This window comes from Triticum aestivum, chromosome 3A (assembly GCF_018294505.1).
Source record: "Triticum aestivum cultivar Chinese Spring chromosome 3A, IWGSC CS RefSeq v2.1, whole genome shotgun sequence".
Classification (NCBI taxonomy): Eukaryota; Viridiplantae; Streptophyta; class Magnoliopsida; order Poales; family Poaceae; genus Triticum; species Triticum aestivum.
The window spans coordinates 217,871,248-217,895,087 of record NC_057800.1 but is presented as its reverse complement, the minus strand read 5'-3'; positions in this window follow the sequence as shown (position 1 = coordinate 217,895,087).

Here is a 23,840-nt window from a genome sequence, read left to right as displayed (position 1 = left end):
CATTATGCAACAAATTTGAAACATGAGGTGTTATTTGATTGTCCTCCTTATGAGTGGCGGTCGGGGATGAGCGATGGTCTTTTCCTACCAATCTATCCCCCTAGGAGCATGCGCATAGTGCCGAGGTTTTTGATGACTTGTAAATTTTTGCAATCAGTATGTGAGTTCTTTATGACTAATGTTGAGTCCATGGATTATACACACTCTCACCCTTCCATCCTTGCTAGCCTCTTCGGTACCGTGCATTGCCCTTTCTCACATTGAGAGTTGGCGCAAACTTCGCCGGTGTTGGAAATATGCCCTAGAGGCAATAATAAATTTATTATTATTATATTTCCTTGTTCATGATAATCGTTTATTATCCATGCTAGAATTGTATTGATAGGAAACTCAGATACATGTGTGGATACATAGACAACACCATGTCCCTAGTAAGCCTCTAGTTGACTAGCTCATTGATCAATAGATGGTTACGGTTTCCTGACCATGGACATTGGATGTCGTTGATGACAGGATCACATCATTAGGAGAATGATGTGATGGACAAGACCCAATCCTAAGCATAGCACAAGATCGTGTAGTTCGCATGCTAAAGCTTTTCTAATGTCAAGTATCATTTCCTCAGACCATGAGATTGTGCAACTCCCAGATACCGTAGGAATACTTTGGGTGTGCCAAACGTCACAACGTAACTAGGTGGCTATAAAGGTGCACTACGGGTATCTCCCAAAGTGTCTGTTGGGTTGGCACGAATTGAGACTGGGATTTGTCACTCCGTGTAAACGGAGAGGTATCTCTGGGCCCACTCGGTAGGACATCATCATAATGTGCACAACGTGACCAAGGAGTTGATCACGGGATGATGTGTTACGGAACGAGTAAAGAGACTTGCCACTAACGAGATTGAACAAGGTATCGAGATACCGATGATCGAATCTCGGGCAAGTATCGTACCGCTAGACAAAGGGAATTGTATACGGGATTGATCGAATCCTCGACATCGTGGTTCATCCGATGAGATCATCGTGGAACATGTGGGAACCAACATGGGTATCCAGATCCCACTGTTGGTTATTGACCGGAGAACGTCTCGGTCATGTCTGCATGGTTCCCGAACCCGTAGGGTCTACACACTTAAGGTTCGATGACGCTAGGGTTATAAGGAATAGATATACGTGGTTACCGAATGTTGTTCGGAGTCCCGGATGAGATCCCGGACATCACGAGGAGTTCTGGAATGGTCCGGAGGTAAAGATTTATATATGGGAAGTCCTGTTTTGGTCACCGGAAAAGTTTTGGGTTTTATCGATAACGTACCGGGACCACCGGGAGGGTCCCGGGGGTCCACCAAGTGGGGCCACCAACCCCGGAGGGCTGCTTGGGCCAAGTGTGGGAGGGGACCAGCCCCAGGTGGGCTGGTGCGCCCCCCACCAAGGCCCAAGGCGCAAGGGAGAGTGGAAGGGGGCAAACCCTAGGCTCAGATGGGCCTAAGGCCCACCTAGTGGTGCGCCCCCCTCTCTCCCCCCTTGGCCGCCCCCCTAGATGGGATCTAGGCTGACCGCCACCCCTAGGGGTGGAAACCTAGGTGGGGGCGCAGCCCCTCCCCTCCCCCTATATATACTTGAGGTTTTGGGCTGCCATACACACGGTTTTCTGACCTCTCCTTGGCGCAGCCCTACCCCTCTCCCTCCTCGTCTCTTGCGGTGCTTGGCGAAGCCCTGCTGGAGTACCACGCTCCTCCACCACCACGCCGTTGTGCTACTGCTGGATGGAGTCTTTCTCAACCTCTCCCACTCTCCTTGCTGGGTCAAGGCATGGGAGACGTCACCGAGCTATACGTGTGTTGAACGCGGAGTTGCCGTCCGTTCGGCACTAGGATCTCCAGTGATTTGGATCACGACGAGTACGACTCCTTCAACCCGTTCTTTTGAACGCTTCCGCATAGCGATCTACAAGGGTATGTAGATGCACTCTCATTTCCCCTCGTTGCTGGTTTCTCCATAGATAGATCTTGGTGATACGTAGGAAAATTTTGAAATTCTGCTATGTTCCCCAATAGTGGCATCATTAGCTAGGTCTATTGCGTAGATTCTATGCACGAGTAGAACACAAAGTAGTTGTGGCCGTTGATTTTGTTCAATATGCTTACCGTTACTAGTCCAATCTTGTTTCGACGGTGTTGTGGGATGAAGCGGCCCGGACCGACCTTACACGTACTCTTACATGAGACTGGTTCCACCGACTGACATGCACTAGTTGCATAAGGTGGCTAGCGGGTGTCTGTCTCTCCCACTTTAGTCGGATCGGATTCGATGAAAAGGGTCCTTATGAAGGGTAAATAGCAATTGGCATATCACGTTGTGGTTTTTGCGTAGGTAAGAAACGTTCTTGCTAGAAAGCCATAGCAGCCACGTAAAACATGCAAACAACAATTAGAGGACGTCTAACTTGTTTTTGCAGGGTATGCTATGTGATGTGATATGGCCAAGAAGAATGTGATGAATGATATGTGATGTATGAGATTGATCATGTTCTTGTAATAGGAATCACGACTTTCATGTCGATGAGTATGACAACCGACAGGAGCCATAGGAGTTGTCTTTATTTATTGTATGACCTGCGTGTCATTGAACAACGCCATGTAATTACTTTACTTTATTGCTAACTAGTAGCCATAGTAGTAGAAGTAATAGTTGGCGAGAAACTTGATGGAGACATGATGATGGAGATCATGGTGTCATGCCGGTGACAAGATGATCATGGAGCCCCAAGATGGAGATCAAAGGAGCTATATGATATTGGCCATATCATGTCACTACTATTTGATTGCATGTGATGTTTATCATGTTTTTGAAACTTGTTTACTTAGAACGACGGTAGTAAATAAGATGATCCCTCATAATAATTTCAGAAATTGTTCCCCCTAACTGTGCACCGTTGCGACAGTTCGTTGTTTCGAAGCACCACGTGATGATCGGGTGTGATAGATTCTAACGTTCACATACAACGGGTGTAAGACAGATTTACACACGCAAAACACTTAGGTTGACTTGACAAGCCTAGCATGTACAGACATGGCCTCGGAACACAAGAGACCGAAAGGTCGAGCATGAGTCGTATGGAAGATACGATCAACATGAAGATGTTCACCGATGATGACTAGTCTGTCTCACGTGATGGTCGGACATGGGCCTAGTTGACTCGGATCATGTAATCACTTAGATGACTAGAGGGATGTCTATCTGAGTGGGAGTTCATAAGATGAACTTAATTATCCTGAACATAGTCAAAAGGTCTTCGCAAATTATGTCGTAGCTCGCGCTTCAGTTCTACTGTTTAGATATGTTCCTAGAGAGAATTTAGTTGAAAGTTGATAGTAGAAATTATGCGGACTAGGTCCGTAAACTGAGGATTGTCCTCATTGCTTCATAGAAGGCTTATGTCCTTAATGCACCGCTCAGTGTGCTGAACCTCGAACGTTGTCTATGGATGTTGCGAACATCTGACATACACATTTTGATAACTACGTGATAGTTCAGTTAAACGGTTTAGAGTTGAGGCACCGAAGGCGTTTTGAAACGTCGCAAAACATATAAGATGTTTCGACGGCTGAAATTGGGATTTCAAGATCGTGCCCACGTCAAGAGGTATGAGACCTCCGACGATTTTCTTAGCCTGCAAACTAAGGAGAAAAACTCAATTGTTGACCTTGTGCTCAGATTGTCTGAGTACAACAATCATTTGAATCGAGTGGGAGTTTATCTTCCAGATGAGATAGTGATGTTTCTCCGAAGTCATTACCACCAAGCTGCTAGAGCTTCGTGATGAACTATAATGTATCGGGGACATATATGATGATCCTTGAGATATTCGCGATGTTTGACACCACAAAAGTAGAAATCAAGAAGGAGCATCAATTGTTGATGGTTGGTGAAACCACTAGTTTCAAGAAGGGCAAGGGCAAGAAGGGATACTTCATGAAACGGCAATTCAGCTGCTGCTCTAGTGAAGAAACCCAAAGTTGAACCCAAACCCGAGACTAAGTGCTTCTGTAATAAGGGGAACAGCCACTGGAGCAGAATTACCCTAGATACTTGGTAGATGAGAAGGCTGGCAAGGTCGGTAGAAGTATATTGGATATACATTGTGTTAATGTGTACTTTACTAGTACTCCTAGTAGCACCAGGGTATTAGATACCGGTTCGGTTACTAAGTGTTAGTAACTCGAAATAAAAGCTACGGAATAAACGGAGACTAGCTAAAAGGTGAGATGACGATATGTGTTGGAAGTATTTCCAAGGTTGATCAAATATCGTACGGTCCCTCTACCATCAAGATTGGTGTTTGCGTTGAGCATAGACATGATTGGATTATGTCTATCGCAATACGATTATTCATTTAAGGAGAATAATGGTTACTCTGTTTATTTGAATAATACCTTCAATGGTCTTGCACCTAAAATGAATGGTTTATTGAATCTCGATCGTAGTGATACACATGTTCATGCCAAAAGATATAAGATAGTAATGATAGTACCACCTACTTGTGGCGCTGCCACGTAAGTCATATCGGTATAAAATGCACGAAGAAGCTCCATGTTGATGGATCTTTGGGCTCACTCATTTTTGAAAAGTCTGAGACATGCGAACCATGTCTATTGGTGTATATGCATGAAGAAACTCCATGCAAATGGACCGTTTGGACTCACTTGATTTTGAATCACTTGAGACATGCAAATCATACCACATGGGCAAGATGACTAAAAGCCTTGTTTTCAGTAAAATGGAACTAGAAAGCAACTTGTTGGAAGTAATACATTTTGATGTGTGCAGTCCAATGAGTGCTGAGGCATGTAGTGGATATCGTTATGTTCTTACTTCACAGATGATCTGAGTAGATGTTGAGTATATTCACTTGATGAATCACGAGTCTGAATTATTGAAAGGTTCAAGTAATTTCAGGGTGAAGTTGAAAGATCGTCGTGACAAGAGGATAAAAGACCTATGATATGATCATAGAGATGAATATCTGAATTACGAGTTTGGCACAGAATTAAGACATTGTGGAAATTGTTTCACAACTAATACAGCCTAGAACACCATAGTGTGATCGTGTGTCCGAACATCATAACTGCACCCTATTGGATATGATGCATACCATGATGTCTCTTATCGAATTACCATGATAGTTTATGGGCTAGGCATTAGAGACAACCACATTCACTTTAAATAGGGCACCACGTAATTCCGATGAGATGACACCATATGAACTATGGTTTAGAGAAACCTAAGCTGTCATTTCTTAAAAGTTTGGGGCTGCGACGCTTATGTGAAAAAATTTCAGGCTGATAAGCTCGAACCCAAAGCGAATAAATGCATCTTCATAGGACACCCAAAACAGTTGGGTGTACCTCCTGTCTCAGATCCGAAAGCAATAAGGGATTGTTTCTAGAATCGGGTCCTTTCTCGAGGAAAAGTTTCTCTCGAAAGAATTGAGTGGGAGGATGGTGGAGACTTGATGAGGTTATTGAACCGTCTCTTCAACTAGTGTGTGGTAGGGCACAGGAAGTTGTTCCTGTGGCACCTACATCAATTGAAGTCAAAGCTTATGATAGTGATCATGAAACTTCAGATCAAGTCACTACCAAACCTCGTGGGATGACAAGGATGCGTACTACTTCAGAGTGTTACGTGATCCTGTCTTGGAAGTCATGTTGCTAGACAACAATGAACCTATGAGCTATGGAGAAGCGATGGTGGGCCTGGGTTCTGATAAATGGCTCGAGGCCATAAAATCCGAGAGAGGATCCATGTATGAAAACAAAGTGTAGACTTTGGAAGAACGGCTTGATGGTCGTAAGGCTGTTGAGTACAGATGGATTTTAAAAGGAAGACGGACAATGATGGTAAGTATCACCATTAAGAACGCTCGACTTGTCGTTAAGATGTCTTCCGACAAGTTCAAGGAGTTGACTACGATGAGACTTTCTCATTCGTACCGATGCTAAGAGTCTGTTGGAATTATATTAGCGATTATTGCATTATTTATGAAATCTTGTAGATAGGATGTCAAAACATTGTTTCCTCGACGATTTTCTTCAGGAAAGGTTGTATGTGATACAACCGGAAGGTTTTGTCAATCCTGAAAGATGCTAATAAGTATGCAAAGCTCCAACAATCCTTCTAAGGACTGGAGTAAGCATCTCGGAGTTGGAATGTATGCTTTGATGAGATGATCAAATATTTTGGGTGTATACAAAGTTTATGAGAAACTTGTATTTCCAAAGAAGTGAGTAGGAGCACTATAGAATTTCTGATGAGTATATGTTGTTGACATATTGTGGATCAGAAATGATGTAGAATTTCTAGAAAGCATATAGGGTTATTTGGAAAGTGTTTTTCAATGGAAAGCCTAGATTAAGCTACTTGAACATTGAGCATCAAGATCTATAAGGATAGATCAAAACGCTTAATGGTACTTTCAAATGAGCACATACCTTGACATGATCTTGAAGGTGTTCAAGATGGATCAGTCAAAGAAGGAGTTCTTGCCTGAGTTGTAAGGTATGAAGTTAAGACTTAAAGCTCGACCACGGCAGAAGAAAGAGAAAGGACGAATGTCATCCCCTATGCTTTTGTCATAGGCTCTATATGGTATGCCATGCTGAGTACCGCACCTGATGTGTGCCTTGCCACATGTCTAGCAAGAGGGTACAAAGGTGATCCAGGAGTGGATCACTAGATAGCGGTCAAAATTGTCCTTGGAGTAATATGGACATGTTTCTCGATTATGGAGGTGATAAAGAGTTCGGCGTAAAGGGTTACATCGAGGCAAGCTTTAACACCTATCCAAATGACTTTGAGTAGCAAACCGGATACGTATAGTGGAGCAACCATTTGGAATAGCTCCAAGTGGAGCGTGGAAGCAGCATTTATAATATGACCTAGAGATTTGCGAAGTACATACGGATCTGAATGTTGCAGACCCGTTGACTAAAACCTCTCTCACAAGCAAAACATGATCAAACCCAGAACTCATTGAGTCTTAATCACATGATGATGTGAACTAGTTTAGTGACACTAGTAAACTCTTTGGATGTTGGTCACATGGCGATGTGACCTGTGAGTGTTAATCATATGGCGATGTTAACTAGATTATTGACTCTAGTGTAAGTGGGAGACTGTTGGAAATATGCCCTAGAGGCAATAATAAATTTATTATTATTATATTTCCTTGTTCATGATAATCGTTTATTATCCATGCTAGAATTGTATTGATAGGAAACTCAGATACATGTGTGGATACATAGACAACACCATGTACCTAGTAAGCCTCTAGTTGACTAGCTCGTTGATCAATAGATGGTTACGGTTCCCTGACCATGGACATTGGATGTCGTTGATGACGGGATCACATCATTAGGAGAATGATGTGATGGACAAGACCCAATCCTAAGCATAGCACAAGATCGTGTAGTTCGCATGCTAAAGATTTTCTAATGTCAAGTATCATTTCCTCAGACCATGAGATTGTGCAACTCCCGGATACTGTGGGAATACCTTGGGTGTGCCAAACGTCACAACGTAACTGGGTGGCTATAAAGGTGCACTACGGGTATCTCCGAAAGTGTCTGTTGGGTTGGCACGAATCAAGACTGGGATTTGTCACTCCGTGTAAATGGAGAGGTATCTCTGGGCCCACTCGGTAGGACATCATCATAATGTGCACAATGTGACCAAGGAGTTGATCACGGGATGATATGTTACGGAACAAGTAAAGAGACTTGCCAGTAACGAGATTGAACAAGGTATCCGGATACCGACGATCGAATCTCGGGCAAGTATCGTACCGCTAGACAAAGGGAATTGTACACGGGATTGATCGAATCCTCGACATCGTGGTTCATCCGATGAGATCATCGTGGAACATGTGGGAACCAACATGGGTATCCAGATCCCGCTGTTGGTTATTGACTGGAGAACGTCTCGGTCATGTCTGCATGGTTCCCGAACCCGTAGGGTCTACGCACTTAAGGTTCGATGACGCTAGGGTTATAAGGAATAGATATACGTTGTTACCGAATGTTGTTTGGAGTCCCGGATGAGATCCCGGACATCACGAGGAGTTCCGGAATGGTCCGGAGGTAAAGATTTATATATGGGAAGTCATGCTTTGGTCACCGGAAAAGTTTCGGGTTTTATCGGTATCGTACCGGGACCACCGGGAGGGTCCCGGGGGTCCACCAAGTGGGGACACCAGCCCCGGAGGGCTGCTTGGGCCAAGTGTGGGAGGGGACCAGCCCCAGGTGGGCTGGTGCGCCCCCCACCAAGGCCCAAGGTGCAAGGGAGAGTGGAAGGGGCAAACCCTAGGCTCAGATGGGCCTAAGGCCCACCTAGTGGTGCGCCCCCCTCTCTCCCCCCTTGGCCGCCCCAATAGATGGGATCTAGGCTGGCCTCCACCCCTAGGGGTTGAAACCTAGGTGGGGGTGCAGCCCCTCCCCTCCCCCTATATATACTTGAGGTTTTGGGTTGCCATACACACGGTTTTCTGACCTCTCCCTGGCGCAGCCCTACCCCTCTCCCTCCTCGTCTCTTGTGGTGCTTGGCGAAGCCCTGTTGGAGTATCACTCTCCTCCACCACCACCACGCCATTGTGCTGCTGCTGGATGGAGTCTTCCTCAACCTCTCCCTCTCTCCTTGCTAGATCAAGGCATGGGAGACATCACCGAGCTGTACGTGTGTTGAACGCGGAGGTGCCGTCCGTTCGGCACTAGGATCTCCGGTGATATGGATCAAGACGAGTACGACTCCTTCAACCCATTCTCTTGAACGCTTCCGCATAGCGATCTACAAGGGTATGTAGATGCACTCTCCTTTCCCCTCGTTGCTGGTTTCTCCATAGATAGATCTTGGTGATACGTAGGAAAATTTTGAATTTCTGCTATGTTCCCCAATAGCCGGTGCATCCAAACCCCGTGATATGATACGCTCTTTCACACATAAACCTCCTTATATCTTCCTCAAAACAGCCACCATAGCTACCTATTATGGCATTTCCATAGCCATTCCGAGATATATTGCCATGCAACTTTCCATCATTCCGTTCATCATGACACATTCATCATTGTCATATTGCTTAGCATGATCATGTAGTTGACATAGTATTTGTGGCAAAGACACCGTTCATAATTCTTTCATACATGTCACTCTTGGTTCATTGCATATCCCGGTACACCGTCGGAGGCATTCATATAGAGTCATCTTTGTTCTAGTATCGAGTTGTAATCATTGAGTTGTAAATAAATAGAAGTGTGATGACCATCATTATTAGAGCATTGTCCCAAGTGAGGAATAAAAAAAGAAAGGCCATAAAAAAGAGAAGGCCCAAAAAAAGAGAAAGGCCATTAAAAAAGGCCCCAAAAAATGAGAGAAAAAGAGAGAAGGGACAATGTTACTATCCTTTTGCCACACTTGCGCTTCAAAGTAGCACCATGATCTTCATAATAGAGAGTCTCTCATGTTATCACTTTCATATACTAGTGGGAATTTTTCATTATAGAACTTGGCTTGTATATTCCAACAATGGCCTCCTCAAGTGCCCTAGGTCTTCGTGAGCAAGCAAGTTGGATGCGCACCCACTAGTTTCTTTTGTTGAGCTTTCATACATTTATATCTCTAGTGCCACCGTTGCATGGCAATCCCTACTCCTTGCATTAACATCAATCGGTGGGCATCTCCATAGCCCATTTATTAGCCTTGTTGATGTGAGACTTTCTCCTTTTTTGTCTTCTCCACATAACCTCCTCATTATATTCTATTCCACCCATAGTGCTATGTCCATGGCTCGCGCTCATATATTGCGTGAAAGTTTATAGTTTGAGATTACTAAAGTATGAAACAATTTCTTGGCTTGTCATCGGGGTTGTGCATGATGAGAGCATTCTTGTGTGACGAAAATGAAACATGACTAAACTATATGATTTTGTAGGGATGAACTTTCTTTGGCCATGTTATTTTGAGAAGACATAATTGCTTAGTTAGTATGCTTGAAGTATTATCATTTTTATGTCAATATGAACTTTTGTCTTGAATCTTTCGGATCTGAATATTCCTACCACAATTAAGAAGAATTACATTAAAATTATGCAAGTAGCACTCCGCATCAAAAATTCTGTTTTTATCATTTACCTACTCGAGGAGGAGCAGGAATTAAGCTTGGGGATGCTTGATACGTCTCCAACGTATCTATAATTTTTGATTGCTCCATGCTATATTATCTACTATTTTGGAAAATATTGGGCTTTATTTTCCACTTTTATATTATTTTTGGGACTAACCTATTAACTGGAGGCCCAGCCCAGAATTGCTGTTTTTTGCCTATTTCAGTGTTTCGGAGAAACAGAATATCAAACTGAGTCCAAACGGAATGAAACCTTCGGAAGAGTGATTTTCTCATCAGATAAGATCCAGGAGACTTGGACCCTCCATCAAGAAAGCCACGAGGCGGTCACGAGGGTGGAGTGCACCCCCTAGGGCGTGCCCCCTGCCTCGTGGGCCCCTCGAAGCTCCACCGACGTACTCCTTCCTCCTATATATGCCTACGTACCCCCAAACAATCGGAGACGGAGCCAAAAACCTAATTCCACCGCCGCAACTTTCTGTATCCACGAGATCCCATCTTGGGGCCTGTTCCGGAGCTCCGCCGGAGGGGGCATCGATCACGGAGGGCTTCTACATCATCATCCAAGCCCCTCCGATGAAGTGTGAGTAGTTTACTTCGGACCTACGGGTCCATAGTTAGTAGCTAGATGGCTTCTTCTCTCTTTTTGGATCTCAATACAATGTTCTCCCCCTCTCTTGTGGAGATCTATTCGATGTAATCTTCTTTTTGCGGTGTGTTTGTTGAGACCGATGAATTGTGGTTTTATGATTCAGTCTATCTATGAATAATATTTGAATCTTCTCTGAATTTTTTGATGTATGATTGGTTATCTTTGCAAGTCTCTTTGAATTATCAGTTTGGTTTGGCCTATTAGATTGGTTGTTCTCGCCATGGGAGAAGTGCTTAGCTTTTGGTTCGATCTTGCGGTGTCCTTTCCGAGTGACAGAAGGGGCAACAAGGCACCTATTGTATTGTTGCCATCGAGGATAACAAGATGGGATTTTTATCATATTGCATGAAACTATCCCTCTACATCTTGTCATCTTGATTAAGGTGTTACTCTATTTTCAACTTAATACTCTAGATGCATGCTGGATAGCGGTCGATGAGTGGAGTAATAGTAGTAGATGCGGGAAGGAGTCGGTCTACTTGTCTCGGACGTGATGCATATATACATGATCATACCTAGATATTCTCATAACTATGCTCAATTCTGTCAATTGCTCAACAGTAATTTGTTCACCCACCGTGGAATACTTATGCTCTTGAGAGAAGCCACTCGTGAAACCTATGCCCCCCGGGTCTCTTTCTCATCAAATCAATCTCCATCACTTTATTCTTGCTTTGCTTTTACTTTGGCTTTTACTTTTTACTTTTCATCTCTATACCAAAAATACCAAAAATATTATTTATCATCTCTATCAGATCTCATTTTTGTAAGTGATGGTGAAGGGATTGACAACCCCTAAGCGCGTTGGTTGCATTGAGCTATTGTTTTTATGTAGGTACGAGGGACTCGCGCATAGCCTCCTACTGGATTGATACCTTGGTTCTCAAAAACTGAGGGAAATACTTACGCTACTTTGTTGCATCATCCTCTCCTCTTCGGGGAAATCCAACGCAGTGCTCAAGAGGTAGCAGACTTCATCCCACTGAACCTTTTTTTCTTAGTGTCCAGATATCTGCTTATCTTCCCACAGTATCCGGAACTAACTTTGATTCCGGCAAGGCACTTGAACAATTGATCGACCTCCTTCGGATCTAAGGTGAAGCAAGAGGGGGGGGGGGCAATATTGTTCTTCCTTCTTGTTTACTTTTTTCCCCTACCTTCTGTCTCCATTTCCGTCTCTGTCTCCTCTGACGACCTTTTACCGGGCATTTGGAGATCTTTCCTGATTTTCAAAAATTCCAAGTATTTTCTTGCCTTCGGCCCATCTTTGGTCCTCTCCGGCATGTTCATCAATGTTCCAAGAAAACTCTCAAGGATATTTTTTGTGATATGCATTTGATCAAGGCTATGAGGCGTGTCGAGTATGGGCCAGTATTCCAAGTCCCAAAAAATAGATCTCGTCTTCCATACCTTCAGCAGGGGCTCCGTCGCCTTTTTCTTCCTCTTTCCCGGCCAGGGGCATTCTTTCCAGTTCTTCAATAACTCATATATTTCTGCACTGCTACGCTTACATGGAGGACCTTGATGCTCAGCCTTACCATTGAATAGATCTCCACGCTTTCTCCATGTGTCATCCTTCTCGAGCCATCTTCGATGCCCCATGTACATGATTTTCGAAGACCCGCCATCTTTCGATAGCTGCAGAGAAGTTGTATCATCCATGCACCTCGTGCATCCGCAATATCCGTGGCACACCTGGCCGGAGAGATAGCCGTAACCAAGATAGTCCTGCACCATCGTGATCAGCGCGGCTGTCATGTAGAAATACTCTCCTTTGCTTGCATCTCATGTCTTGGCCGGTGTTGTCCATAAGGTCTGTAACTCCTCTTTCAGTAACCCGAGATACAAATTTATATCATTTCCCGGTTGTGTCGGCCCTTGAATAAGCATAGCCATGTGTATGTATTTTTCCTTCATGCACAACCGGGGGGGAGGTTGTACATCCATACAAAAATGGGCCATGTGCTATGATTGGTGTTCTTGTTGCCAAATGGATTCTTGCTATCACTACTAGCGCAAAGCACGATGTTCCTTGGATCATTTGCGAAAAAATCAAATTCAGCATTTAATGCTCTCCACTGGCTAGCATCTACGAGGTGTCTCAGCTTCGCCTCATCTCCATCATCTGGCTTCGCCCTCTCCGCGTGCCAGTGCATAAGCTTTGCTTCCTTAGGATCTACGAAATACCGATGTAGACGCGGAGTGATCGGAAAGTACCATACAACTTTCTCTGGATCTTTCTTTCCGGCCTTTTTATATCATGAAGCATTGCACTTTGGACAGATCGTTTTTTCCGCATGCTTGTTCCGATATATGATGCAATCATTGATGCATGCGTGATACTATATAGAAACGTGGTGCGCCATTTTTATTTTTCGAACTCATGAATATTTTTAAATTTAATTCATGGGCACTTTTTGAATTCATGAATATTTTTTCAAATTTGATGATATTTTTTCATATTCAATATGAAAAAATATAGAATATTCATGAGGACACTCGATCTCGATCCCCCTCCATCTCGATCGCTATCCCCCTCGCCCGATCCCCCTCGCTGCCGAGCACCCCCTGCTCCACCGCCACCGACGACCCCCCGCACCCTCCCCCGCTCCACCACCGCCGACGACCCACTGCACCCTCCCCCGCTCCACCGCCGCCGCCGACCCCCCGCACCCTCCCCCGGCCCACTCCACCGCCGCCGCCGACACCCCGCACCCTCCCCCGCTTTTGATGATATTTTTAAATAACAAATTTGATGATATTTTCAAATAAGAAATTTGATGATATTTTCAATTAAAAATAATAAAAAATTGATGATGTTTAAAAAATCAATTTGATGATATTTGATGATATCTTCTGTTCTAGTCCTCATGAAAATAACAAAGTTGATAAAAAAACAAATTATTAGATGCAACAAGAAATAATGAAAAAAGTAGCTACTGCGCACCGGAGGAGGGTGCGCCATTGCTATCAGAAAAAAAGTTACTAATGGCACACCAGAGGATGGTGTGCCATTGCTATGAGTGTTTTTATGGCGCAACCCTAGGTGGTGCGCCATTACTAACATTCCCCCTCTAGCTGGATACCCCTTCGCCCGATCCCCCCTTCCCTCTCCCTCACCAGATCCCCCTTCCCTCCCCGCGCCCGCTCCACACCCGCTCCAGCTCCCCCGCGCCGCTGCCACCGCGCCCCCGCGCCCCCACCACTGCCGAGGCACCCAGGAGGACCGCCACCGTCTTCCTCCTCGACTAAGAGGATCCGCACGAGCTCGGGAGGACCGCCGCCGCCATCTCCCCCATCCCTTCGACGCCGCCGACCCCGACCCCGACCCCTCTGGCGACCGGCCGCGCCCGCCCAGGTACCTCTCCTCCTTCCTCCTTCCTCCCTCTCCACCCTTCCTCCCCATTCCCTCCCTCCCTCCCCTCGACCGTTTGGATTGGTAATGGGCACTAGACTGCGTTCATGGTTACTAGATTATCATCCTAGGTACACTTCGCTAACCCATGCATCATTCGTTTCGTCTTGAGCTAATAAGCAAGTCCAACAACAAACACACATCTAGGTACACCTAGGTTTTTCTTGACGAACACACCTAGTAAGTCCAACAACGAACACACCTAGGTACAGTGGCAGAGCTTGAAAGAAATCTTAGGAGGGGCAAACATTTTTTCTTCCTGAATATGGAATTGTACCACTAAGACAAATTAGACATTGAAAACTATTGAGAAACTTCGATAAGTATATTAATCACATTTCTAATGCTCATTATATATATGAAAGCTAGTCCATGAAAAAAATACCAAAATATTATTTAACCATGGAGTATTGGGTTGAGTTCCCAGAGAATCCTCTTGGATTTTGGCTATGGATTGTAATCCTATTCACTAATCAATAAATCTCTCAATCCTCCCACAAAAAAATCAGCTCTTCGTTTCTTTGTCCTTAGTACAAAATCTATGAACTATTCAAAACTTTCCCCAAGAAATTAAGATGCAAGAATCTATACAAGGAAGAAATTTCCAGCGGGCAGTGGGTGGGCAAACTGCTCTTGCTTGCTTGCTGCTCACTAGCTCACTGCGTGCGGCGCCGATCTCAGCTCTGACCTCTTCGCCACCTCTAGTTGGACGCCCTGCTAGCTGCCCGCCAACCCACACGCAGACACGCTGATCAGTGCCTCACCTCTACCTCTACGCAGGCGCTCACCCATGCTCAGTCATCACAAGATGGCAAGAGGAAAGAATAGAAGATGATAGAAATAAGTGTTGGTCGCGGGCTGCACTAGGTCGGAGCTAGTTTGTCTCCGTAAGGAGATGTTAAAAGGGCCCTACAGGCTGGTATGTGCAGTGCCGCCTCATTACTATGACGGGGTATTAAAAAAGTTTCATTTTTGCTGGGGGGCGACCGCCCAGGTTCGCCCCCGAGAAGCTCCGCTCTTGCCTAGGTACACCAAGTTCGCAGGGGCACCATCTATTCATTTAGACGAAATATATACTTCCTCTGTTCAGAAACACTTATCGCAAAAATAATAATAACTGCAAAAACATTTATGAATAGTTCATCTGTTTTCTTTGGCCAGTTGTGCAAATAGAATGCTAACTAAGTTGGGCCTGTTTGATAAGTTATATAACTGCAACACCTATTATTGCTACTGATATCATTGGCTCATTGCTTCCTTTGTGCAATGTAGAACTGTTAGGAGTGATTTGGAGGATGCAAGATTCTGTGAAGCTCTTTTGACATTTAAAGCTCAGAACTGAAGGTACTTAATAAACTCAAAAGCATTCAGTCCAAACCTTGCAATTCCTGTGTTTTTTTGTATTGCTAGATGAATGGTAACATCGTTTGACAGGTGAATGTAGTTAGGTCCTACTTTCCTAATTAAATAGCACATGTTTTGTTGAACATCTAGTGATTGTTGGTATGGATAGACATGCTGTTGATTGCCATAAGTACATTAAAAAACAAGTATAAGACCAACATCCATGATTTTTTTCCAGCTAAAACTATTGGTGAGTTTTTGTTGGGTGACCTATTAGATCTGGAATGGATGCTCACATAAGTTGAGCTGATATTTGTCCATATGAATGCAGAGGACCATATGGTCTGTGGCCTTTTCATCCATATGAATGTAGAGGCACATTGTGGTGCTAGTTTGCTGGGTTTTGTCTCCCACCATTGTGTCGTGATGATTTTGCAGGTACCCTGAGAGGCCCTTGAGTTTGCCAGAATGTCGATTAACTTCCGTTCTGGCTAATTCGGGTACTCCATATGTCCTATTTTCAGCAAAGGTCATGCTGAAATTTTCCGTGAATTTTAGCATGACTTTGCTAAAAATAGGACATATGGGGTACTTGCGACTAATGCATGGGCCGGGGTATCTTAGTACTTAATTAAGTAGGATCAACTGCCTCTTGTGTTATACATATTCTATTTGGATGGACCTGCTAACCCTTGACCATAAATACTTGAGATGGATGTAGCAGGCTTAAAGAAAGAAATGTTTTTAGGCCAACTCCACTGGGACTGGCTGAAAATGCACAAGTGTGCATGACTAACAATATTCTATTGTAAAGCTAAACAGGAAAGAGGAACCACTCATCCTAACCATTTGCTCTCAAAATTACCACTTCACTTCTTACTACTGAAAATCTTAGATCATCTCCATTCACCAATAGCTCAAACCAGTTTGAAGGGCGTGTTTTCACCACACTGTGGAGTATCTTATTGGACCCAACGCAAGAGATGATGTAGTTTTGAATTATGAACGTAGGATATGTCATCATCGGACGACGAAAGTCTCCCGAGGGAGTGCGGCTAGTGCCACGACGATCGAGGTCTATGCGACATGCCTCACCTGGACGATGATCGGCGCTTCAGCATTATGCTCGAGGAGACCTTCAAAGTTGAAACGATACACAACAATGACAAGTGTTATTTTCATAATTAAGCATGACTTCAACTATTTCAACGTGTAATTTTCATCTTTTACAATTCGAGTATAGCTTATCCCATGCCATGGAAGACGCTATGTCTTGGAGAGGATGGATTTTGAAGACCATGAATTTTCTGAAACAAAGAAAATTCACCTAAGGACTCATCACGATGTGGATTTTGAAGTAAATCTGTATAATTCTGGGAGTGTAACTCATTTTGGTTGCAAAAATTGGGAAGCATTTTGCAAGATGTATGGTTTTGATAAGGGTATGCTTGTCACCATGGATCTTGGTGATGCTGACATCGACCAAGAAAATATGGACATTTGGGTCCTTGTTGATATACCTCCAGTTCTACCACTATGTGAGTTTCTCAAACATAGTTAATTATTAACTAATTTATATTGTTTATTTCAAAATAGTTGACAGCTTATTTCCATTGACATCTTATTTTTATTGTTCAAAGAATGTGCGGGAGATGGTAGACAAAACCCACTACACCGATGGATCCGAATTAACAACTTACAAGGAGAAAAATCATCTGGTCGGATTTTGTACTAACATTGAGAATTACAATATCTACAATCAAACTCCTCAACATTATGGTCAATACGTGCCACTAGTCCATGTGTTCAACTATGGTAACTACCATGGAGATACCCTGGTAAGATTTTTTACTATTACGACATCCGTGCATCTTTTGCATACTTCTAAAACTAGTACATCGTTGCTAACTATGAAGTTATTACTATGTTTTTCAACAGACAATCCCAGAGAATTGTGTGCCTCATTTGATGTATTAGAAAGGTAGTCTTAATGTTTTGAACATACATCCACGTCATCCTACGAATCTCAACTATCCGTACGAGATTTCTAAAAGAAGTGGAGACATGAAAATCAAAGGATGGAAAAAATGTATGGAAAGTCGTAAGGAGGTTCTTGGAAGCAAAAGGAAGTGAAGCGCAAGAATTGGAGACAGGATGATCTCCATTATCCATAATGGAGAGTCAGGGTCTATATTATTTTATGTTAATTTACCTTAAATAGGGTATTTAGGTCCTGCCTAATACTGATGATCATGTGCTAAGAACAATTAAGTAGTGTCGGTGTCAAAACTAGCGGATCTCGGGTAGGGGGTCCCGAACTGTGCGTCTAAGGCGGATGGTAACAGGAGGCAGGGAACATGATGTTTTACCCAGGTTCGGGCCCTCTTGATGGAGGTAAAACCCTACGTCCTACTTGATTAATATTGATGATATGTGTAGTACAAGAGTTGATCTACCACGAGATCGAAGAGGCTAAACCCTAGAAGCTAGCCTATGGTATGATTGTATGTTGTCCTATGGACTAAAACCCTCCGGTTTATATAGACACCGGAAAGGGCTAGGGTTACACAAGGTCGGTTACAAAGGAGGAGATATACATATCCGTATTGCCTAGCTTGCCTTCCACGCCAAGTAGAGTCCCATACGGACACGGGACGAAGTCTTCAGTCTTGTATCTTCATAGTCCAATAGTCCGGCCAAAGGATATAATCCAGCTGTCCGGAGACCCCCTAATCTAGGACTCCCTCTGTAGCCCCTGAACCAGGCTTTCAATGACGATGAGTCCGGCGCGCAGTATTGTATTCGGGCATTGCAAGGTGGGTTCCTCCTTCGAATACACCACAGAAGAATTTGAATACAAGGATAGTGTCCGACCCTGCAAAATAAGTTCCACATACCACTGTAGAGACAATAATATTTCCAAAAATCTAATTTGCTGACACGTTTTGGCAACACGACATTATGTCATGGCCCGGTGATTATTCGAACCGTTTCCTTTAACTGTCCCACCACATAATGTGAGGTTGTTTTTTGACACGTCTTGTCAAGAGATCGTGTCCCCTTATCACAGGATTCTCATCAATACGGGCGTGGGTAACCCAACCGCGCCATCGATTACGGCGCTTGGGGGATAAGCGAGTTTTACCAGGCTAATGGGGACGCCTAGTTTCGTCCGCCCATATAAAGGGATACGGATTCACCTTTTCATCCATGCCTTCTTCCTCCTTTGCTCATCCATTTTCGCACATTCGAGCTCCAGCACGCAAGTCCGCATTTCCCACCTCGACCTTCTCCAACCATGTCCGGAGCGGGAGGCAGGTGGATGGTATCCTCCTTCACGGAGGGACACATCAAGAAGCTGAGGAGAGCCAGATACTTGCCCGACGACATCGCGCACCGGATCCCAGATGAGGGGCAGCTCATCCCCACCCCCAGGCCCCATGAGAGGGTAGTGTTCCTTACCCACTTCCTCTGCGGACTGGGATTCCCTCTCCACTCATTCGTTCGGGGGCTCATGTTCTACTACAGCCTGGATGTCCACGATCTGGCCCCGAACTTCATCCTCAACATCTCGGTGTTTATCGTCGTGTGCGAGGCGTTCCTCCACATCAAGCCCCACTTCGGCTTATGGCTGAAGACCTTCAATGTCAAGCCGGAGGTAGTGAGCGGCCACCAGGCGGAATGCGGAGGCGCCATGGTGGGCAAGATGCCCAACGTCACATGGCTCGAGGTCTCCTTCATGGAGACCATAAAGGGGTGGCAATCGGGGTGGTTCTACATCACCGAGCCGCATGACCCGAAATGGGCAGCGGCCCCCGAGTTCCGATCTTGCTTCCCCACGCGGCTCACCTCCTGGCAAGAGAAGGGCTTGTCTTGGGGTAGTTCGGGGGAGCTGACCGGACTCCAAACATGTATTCAAAACATGGTGAACAAGAAGCTCAAACTTGTCAACGTAGTCCAGGTCATGCTCATCCGTCAGATCCTCCCATGCCAACAACAGGCTTTCCACTTGTGGGAGTTCGACCCGGCCCAGCACCGAACTCTGAGCAGGCTCTTCGACACAACTCACGAAGATGCCTGGAAGGTGCTATTCAAGAGTGCCGAGGTTCCCCCTCCCACTACCGAGGACCGCGGATTCTGCGCAAAGCGCCAAGCCAGCGCGGTAAGCTGTTTTACTTCTCACGGGATACTTGTTTTTCATAGTTTGACTCTATGCGGGATCTAAGCTCCTGTACCTTTGACAGGACTGGCAGGAGACGGCCGGACAGATTGACTATCCGGCTCCTTTGCCCGAAGGCCCAGCAGACGCTCTCCTGACGAAGATGCTGACTCCGGCTCCTTACACGGTGCCGGAGAAGACCAAGAAGGCCAAGGGAACACGAAAGAGTTCCCGACGCCAGGCGTCATCGGACTCACCGTCCGATGACTCTGCAGCACACTCCTCCCCCGAAGACGAGGTGGAAGAAGAAGATGCTCCCCCTTCAGTTGGGGGAGACAAGAAAAGGAAGGCCGCCCCAACTGGGGAGGCCAGAGGGTCCAAGAAGGGAAGGACTCTCCTTCCGGACAGTTCCACCACCGCCGCCAAAGGCAAAGACGAGTGGTTGCCCAGGGCCAAGCCCCTAGGGAGGTCGTAAGTATTCAGATACCAGAGTAACTCATAGTATCCTTTTGTCGCACTGCTTCTCCTAACGCCGAATATGATTATGCAGGCCGCCACAAGCCCGTATCGATGTATCATCGGACGGTTCCCTGGGCTCGTCGGATATGGATAGTGATACACTTCCGACCGCCACCTCCCCTTGCCCTGCGAACGACGCCGAGGTATTGTCTCAAGAGGCACCAGGCCGAGGGGAGACAGTCCCGGAGGCGCCTTAAGGCGACCTTCCGGACTCCGGGAGCAGAGGGAACAAGGCCCCTGAGGGCTCCGAGTTCAGCCCTCAGCCGAGCACCGCGCTGGAACCTCTAGTGGTTCCGGACTCGGGCAGGCGGCCTCCTTCCAAGAGGGGCAAGACGCCTGTGCCGGTGACCTCTGTCCATCCAGAGGCGTCGGACAATCTGCTAGGAGCGCTTCGCAGCGCTTCCATCGACGAGGAGCACCGTACTATTATGAGTCCGGTGGTCCAGAAGGTTCAGTCCACCAAAAGCGGACTGACTGAAGCCTGTGCCAGCCTTCTAACAGGCTTTGAGGTAAGTGTCTAAAATATAGGAAAAATATTACCGCATAGATAGTAGCCCCTGATGCTCTGTTCGGTGTTCACAAAGAAAAGCCGAACAGAGGATCATACAATATCGCAGGAGTCTAATATAAGTATGTCAATATGCGTATCCAGGCTTCGCTGCTGGCATCTGCCGCACTAACTACGGAAGTCGCCGCACTAAAGCAGGACCTTAAAGGGTCCAAGGACGAGCTCGTCCTTGCCAAGAGGCAGCTCGAGGAGAACAAAGGTAAGTAATACCTAATCTATGGATATGTATAAAAAGAATGCGATTGCAAAATGACAGGATCATCATGAATTTGCCAGGGGCCAGGACTGAAGTGGCGACCCTGAGGCAAGCACTATTCGAGGCCGAAGATAAAGCGACCAAGGAGCGCACCGAGCGGGAAAGGCAAGAGGCTCGGGTGGGTGAGGTGCAGCAAGAGCTCCAGGCTCTCGTGACGAAGCACGAGGCGTTGGAGCTTGACTCAAAGACGCGAGAGTCTGAGCTTGCCGCGGCCCTCGAGAGCGCAAAGAGTGCCAAGGCCAAAGCCCAAAAGGCCCTCCAGGAGATTGACGCGATGAAGAAAATAGCGGCGGGTAAGGCATTCTATATGCAAAGCAAGCATGTGAAAGTAAATTACCTATTACTTACCCGAATCCTGAGCTCTCCAGGAGCATTCGCAGATTTGCCCCGCAGCGTGTCGGATGCCGCACAGTTTTACCAGGCCGAGGAGGGAAGCTCAACGGAGAAGCTGTTCTGGTCTCAGTATACTGGGAACGAACACCCGGTGCCTATGAGCGACCAGCTGAAGCAGCTGGTCGAGCTACACAAGGCGGCCGAACAGGCCATGAAGGGCTTTATAGTCCGACTGTGGCCTGGCGACGCCCTTCTGAACAGCTACTTTGGCCTGGTGAGGCGGCTTGTGGATGCCTGCCCACGGCTGGAAGTCGTCAAGTGGTCCGTCTGCATCGAAGGTGCACACCGGGCTTTCACGCGAGTAAAGGTGCAATGGGCCAAGCTAGACGCTGTGAAGCTGATCAAGGAAGGACCGCCGCAGGTCAAGGAGCATCGCACCCCCGAAATTTATTATGAGGGTGTCCTGAAGGGTTCCCATCTTATAGCGGACGAATGTTCAAAGGATGTAATATTTGAGTAAACTTGCGCCTGTGATCCTGTATGATGAAAACTTGTTTCATGTGCGCTATGCAACGCTTGTTGGAATTTAAAATATGACCTTCTGTTTGGCTGTTTATCCCATCTGACAGATGGCTACTCCTCAGCTTCTGCCCCCATGCCGTGAGTGCTGGGGTGTTCGGGATAAACCTCAGCACTCTTGTTCCCATTTTTGGGTCCTTTGAGGGAGGTGCTCAGCACAACGAACAAGGCAATCGGACTAATAATGCTTTATCACTCTCACTTACCATAGAATTCTATAATTTTAAATTTCAGCGAAGCCCCTGGTATCCGGAAGGCCGAATTCAGGGCGCGATACACGCCTTTAAGCCGGACAGGACCGGCTCCTCGCTCTAAGCGGCATAAGTCTTTAGGGACTCGAAACCTCGCCGAACAGCGACCAGTCTCTTGCCTTATCATGACAGTCAGTTTTAGCTTTCTCTACTGAGGTTCTTAGCCCAGCAGAACCGGGGCACAATCGCAGTAGTTCTCCTAGTGCTACCTTAGCCGATAGAGCGGAACGTAAGGTACCATAACATAGGAGTCGGGCAAACCCAACATTTGACCAAAGACATGATTCAGAGCTGATGCATATAATGCTATAAGTTTGGGGTGCCGCACTTGTGAAAGTGTTCGGACTTCTCACACCATATTGTGGGGTACTTAAGCCCCTGGTGTATTGGTCGTACCAAAGTGTACGGTTGCAAGGCGTCATTAATGAACACACACATATATAACAAGAATGCAATGATAGTCGTAATGTTATACATTGTTTATTCAAAAAGGTGCGTTAAAGCAGGAAGATACAGATAGTGCGATAAGCAAAAGGTAGGACTATGTCCCTTCCAAGGGCAAGCCGAGGAATAGAATTAAAGCAAATATTTCACTCGTTATCGTAATCCACCTGGGAGTTCCGTGGTGTGACGTGGCTTTCTGACTCCATGGTTGCTACATCATGTGTTCGGCAATCATGATGCCAGACAGGGTTTCTAGAGATTGAAGTCCTAAAAGAGAAAAATAACAAAGAGGGAAGCCCCTAGTGCGGTTTAAACCGCATCTTGGGGCGTGCCGTAGTTGTGCCCCCCTCCCCACCTGTGCCCATGGTATTTTTAATGCGTAATTATGTATGCGTGGAACGGATTTCGCCGTTTGGCTAGGACTGGAGTGGGGGCCACATTGCTACCCGAGCTCAGATCGTGCCAGGCGGTCTAGTTGCTGATTACTCCGAGCGCGTTTGAAGGTGTCCGGGTCTTGAAACGCCGAACTGGTGGATTGCCTTGAGAGGCTGCTTTGTGCTTCTGCTGCGAGGGCCGCAATGTGCTCCTCCGTGCGGAGGGAGCGCTCTGTGTTTCCATTAACTGTGATGACCCCCCGAGGTCCTGGCATCTTGAGCTTGAGGTATGCATAATGCGGTACCACATTGAATCTCGCAAATGCGAATCGCCCGAGCAGCGCATGATAGACACTACGGAACGGGACTATATCTAAGATTAATTCTTGGCTTCGGAAGTTATCCGGTGATCCGAAGACCACCTCCACTGTAATTGAGCCTGTGCAATGGGCCTCTACACCTGGAATGACGCCTTTAAAGGTCGTTTTTGTGGGTTTGATCCTTGAGGGGTCTATACCCATTTTGCGCACTGTGTCCTGGTAAAGCAGGTTCAGGCTGCTGCGGCCATCCATAAGGACTCGAGTGAGGTGAAATCCATCGATGATTGGGTCTAGGACCAGTGCGGCGAATCCGCCATGACGGATACTAGTGGGGTGGTCCCTGCGATCGAAGGTGATCGGACAGGAGGACCATGGGTTAAACTTTGGGGCGACAGGCTCCAACGCATATACGTCCCTGAGCGCACGCTTCCGCTCCCTCTTGGGGAT